Below are 4,360 nucleotides of genomic sequence, written 5' to 3'. Positions count from 1 at the left end.
TTACGTGCTATGTGTGCATATTATCTATGTCCTTGATATCTATGTTGGATGAACAATATATATATATATATATATATATATATATATATATATATATATATATATATATATATATCTTACTATATTATTATACAAACCTTAGTATTTCTAAAAATAGATTTAAGACGTTCAAACCATTAAGCTAACAGTACAAATTTCTTATGCATTATATGAAAGATTTGATTTTTAGTTTGACTCAGCTCATTATCTTTTCCTCATTTATCTCTCCTTTTGACTTGGTAATTGAACAATCGTATGTAATCCCATTTAATTCGCCTAAATACAAGCTCAAAAGGCAGAGTGCCAGTCTCGTATCCTTCATCCCTCTCTCTCTTGGTAAGCAGTCCCTCTCACTTTTTCAAAACCCTAGCTAGAAACAAAGAGGCAGCCGATGATTCTTCCTGGAAACAACACCTTGATGTAATGATTATGGCTAAAAGAGGTTAAAATCAACTTTGCAATCGTAGTATCGATCTTCGTAGGCATCAATATTTCTTCCATCGCAGATACATCTTTGTTCCCTCCCCTGCTATAAATCTCACCGTCCAAGAACAGAAGATGACTTCATCTCCCATCTTCCACTATGCCCAATTTCTCAGGGTACTCTTTTTATCCATCTTCATCCTTCCCCAAATGATTTTCGATAGCAATGATGTCAGACCATCACGACCTTCTCCCTTTTTCAGGTTATATTCATATTCTCTTGATTCTGTCATCATCTGATGTCAGGTCGCTTCTGCATCTCTTTCCATATTCGTATTCACCAACATACAGGTAACATGTTATTTCAAATGGTCTAACATTTCACTGACCCTCTTAGTTTTCATCTTTATTTTTTTTATTTCAGGGTATGTGATCCATAGAGAAGGTAATTCTTCTCTCTTTCGACAATTAAAGTTTCATTTTTTGTTTAGTTGCATAAATCTTTGATTTTGATGTAGATTTGATCTGATATCATATGTGTGTGCGTGTTTCTTGAAGTTGTTTGGATATCTTCTCCAACTTCCCTCTTTTGTTAGTTTTTGTTTCTACACATAAAAAAATAGTACAACTGGCATATTCTTCTCTGTAGATTTTTTTGTTTGTTTGAACAGATGGTTAGGTCAAATATAGACATCACCATCAGCTTCTCCCTTCCCTCATCCATGTAACCCATATTTTGGTTGATAATTTTTTTAAGATACAAAAGTTTTTTTCTCTCTTTTAGGCTTTTTTTTCTTTTCTCATCTTCTTCCTTTTGATGTAAAGCAATCAATTGGGGTTTGGGGTTTTTCCATATAACTGGAAGTCTGGAACCTAAAAAATGGAAGTTGCTAACAGACGTGGATGTTGTTCTAACCTAATAGTAATGTATTTGCAATAATTTAAAACTTGGATAATGGTTATGTTGATATGTGTTATAGGGACTGTGGTTGTTCTAAGGTTTTACGCATTATTCTGATGTTGTTTTCAAAATTATTCTCTTACGGAAGCATAGTCTTGGTAAACTTTCAAAAGATTTCCCTATTTAGTTTATTCTAGACCAAGAATGAAATAATGCTACCTATTTAGGATTTTTTTTTAAAAAGCTTTAAATGCAAGAATTATCAATGTTACTTAATTGATTTGTTTATTAGAGCATCACACCTACATTTCTTCCTTTTAACTGCTTTCTTTTCACATCAGAATGTTTATTTGGTGCAACGCCTCAAGTGAGTTTTTGTTAAGGCTGCTTCAAGAAGATTTCATTGCAGTTTTTGTAAGTTGTATAACTATGAATAAATTTTACAGAATGATACTGTCAAGGAACCCTATATTATATTCCCACAACCATCATTATCACATCCACATCACAATTCTATCCACTGCAACATTCTTCGAAAATGCTTATTTCCTAATAACCACAGATCCATGATTCTAAAACACAAAGCACCCTTGAAACTCACAGCAAGAGAATCCTCCATGAACTCCAGTTATGAACTCTTTAGTGATGAAAACAGTATGGAAGATGATTGGATAGATCAAGGAGAAGGAGATGACTCCATGGATTCACCTTGGGAAGCGGCAATTTTGTACCAAAGAAACCCTTCAGTCTCTCACCTTGAGTATTGCACAACCTTAGAAAGATTAGGATTAGGACTTCTTTCTACTGATGTTTCAAGATCTGGAGCTTCTTTAATGGGATTACGTGTCACAAAGTCAGTGAAGGATTATCCACATGGAACACCTGTCTTGATATCCATGGATGTTACCAGAAAGAAGCACAACTTAAAGCCTGATGGGATCATAGGAACAGTCATAACTCTTGGATGAAACAGGTACAAGCACATAATTTAAATACCTTTCAAAGGACAGGGACATTATATGTAATTGTTTGTTCAAACTTTTTGATTGAAGGTGTGGTGGATCTGCAGCAGATTGTGTGTTCTCTAATTTCTCAATTGTACTAAGTGAAGAGCCAATAGAAGAGCCTGAAACAATAAACATGGGAGTAATTTATGGTCAAAGTAAAGTCAATGGCAGCGAAGAGCAAGAAGAAGATGATTTAGCATCTGTTGACAGAGCTCAAAGGCCACAATTCGATGTGTAAAGGTTTGTGTCTCAAATGTGGTCAAAATTTGAATACAAGTACGTGTAATTGTAGTCAACAGAGCTCAAAGGCCAAAAGTTATGGGCCTCTTGGAGGCCTAAAAGAGAAAATGCAACAATAGGGAGGTTGAAGATTCTCCCGTTTGAATTTTGCTCTGTTTTTTGGTATTTTGACTTGTCAAGAAATACTATTTTACAAAAAAAAATATTAATGGATATGTAATTTACCGGAGAGTGGGCATTATATTATGTGTATAGAGTCAAATCAAATGTTTTGTGGATAAGAAGACTGTGTGGCAACCTTAAAGCAGTTTGTGTTTGTTTACTCTTTTTGTGTGAATATTAAGCAGTTTGTGTTTGTTTTACTTCTATTCTGCATTACCTAAGATACAACTCAGCCAAAGTATCAAATTTATGAATTTTTTCTAACAATAATAACATGGCCATTGTGGTGTGCTATAAAATTTGAGATGAGAGGGAGGTTAGATGTAGGAAGTGGAGGATAGATAGTATTTTCGTGCTAAACAACTCATCACCACCTTTCTATCACTAAGATGTTAATTTCTTTCTTTCAACACAACTTAGCTTCACCAACTTACCGAATTCACCCTCTCAATTTCAAGATGTCCATCCCAAATTTACCCACCCCAAACCCCACTCCACATGTAATAAATCCAACCAGAATTGGATCCTGAAGCCACAACCTGAACCATCACAACCGGGTAAGAGCCTTAAAATGCCCATAACCAAGCTTGAAATTCAATGAAGGAAGCTGCACGTGTCGTGTCTTAAAATTGAAGATGGATGATTTGGAGATTACTGATCTCCAATGGACATTAGCTACAAAAAAAATCAATTAAGGTAAAGTATTTGTAGTTTTTATTTCTGTGAGTTAATGAAATATTTATAAATTTAATCAATGTTATATTTGAATTTATATTTATTTAATCTATATTATTTATATAAAAAAATTAATAAATTTGGAGTGATAAAGAAAGCTGACCACAAACATTTGGTAGAGAAGAAGAATGATGTGGCGTTGAAGTGTCCGGAATGACGTGGAATGATATGCTGTAATCACACCCAGTAGCCTAACAAATCTTGTGTAAATGTATTGTGCTTGTGGGTTAGTTTATGAGGGCGCCTTATGGTGGATTTATAAAACCCATGGACTATTACATATATATTGCCGAGATTTATGCACACATGGTAAGGACAGTTCCTTATCCCTATGAGGGTGTTGTCCCTAAACCATGTCCTTTAATTGGTCAGCGGGACCACCGCAAGGGGAGTAACCCCTTTTTTTTGAAACAGGGGAGTAGTCCCTTAACCCTTGCATTTAGCCGTGTTCGATTTCAAACTCACCTTATATGAAATTGTGCATACTGCACTTCCTAACTTATATTAGATTATAGTTTAAATTCATATTTTACTCTAAAGTTAATTCTAATTGCATCAAATGAGCGACATAAATTGACTTTTCCAGAATTAGTTGATTTTATAAGTATTGACTTTTCCAAAATTAGTTGATTTTATAGGTATGAATCAAAATCAATTAACATAAATTTCACAAAGGGATTGGTGGTGCTTACATGGAAATGTTAGCTTAGGCGAAGATGATGCCATATTGTTGATTTTTTGTTTTCCTATAAAGGTGCCTTACTAATTTTCTTTGATTTTCTGATGGAGAGATTGGATGCAGATAACATTCACGATCATGGTATTTACAAGGAGTTAGAGCATAACTAAAAAA

The 4,360-nt window shown here is 34.2% G+C and overlaps 1 pseudogene; it reads left to right on the top strand.

Annotated features, from left to right (window-relative positions):
- The first annotated feature begins 688 nt into the window (after positions 1-688).
- On the top strand, positions 689-2,785 carry LOC145121947 (large ribosomal RNA subunit accumulation protein YCED homolog 1, chloroplastic-like; annotated as a pseudogene).
- Positions 2,786-4,360: the final 1,575 nt, after the last annotated feature.

This window comes from Lactuca virosa, chromosome 6 (assembly GCF_052849685.1).
Source record: "Lactuca virosa cultivar CGN04683 chromosome 6, Lactuca_virosa_CGN04683_v6, whole genome shotgun sequence".
Taxonomy (NCBI): Eukaryota; Viridiplantae; Streptophyta; class Magnoliopsida; order Asterales; family Asteraceae; genus Lactuca; species Lactuca virosa.
The sequence above is the reverse complement of the archived record's forward strand: the minus strand, read 5'-3'. Positions and strand labels throughout refer to the sequence as shown.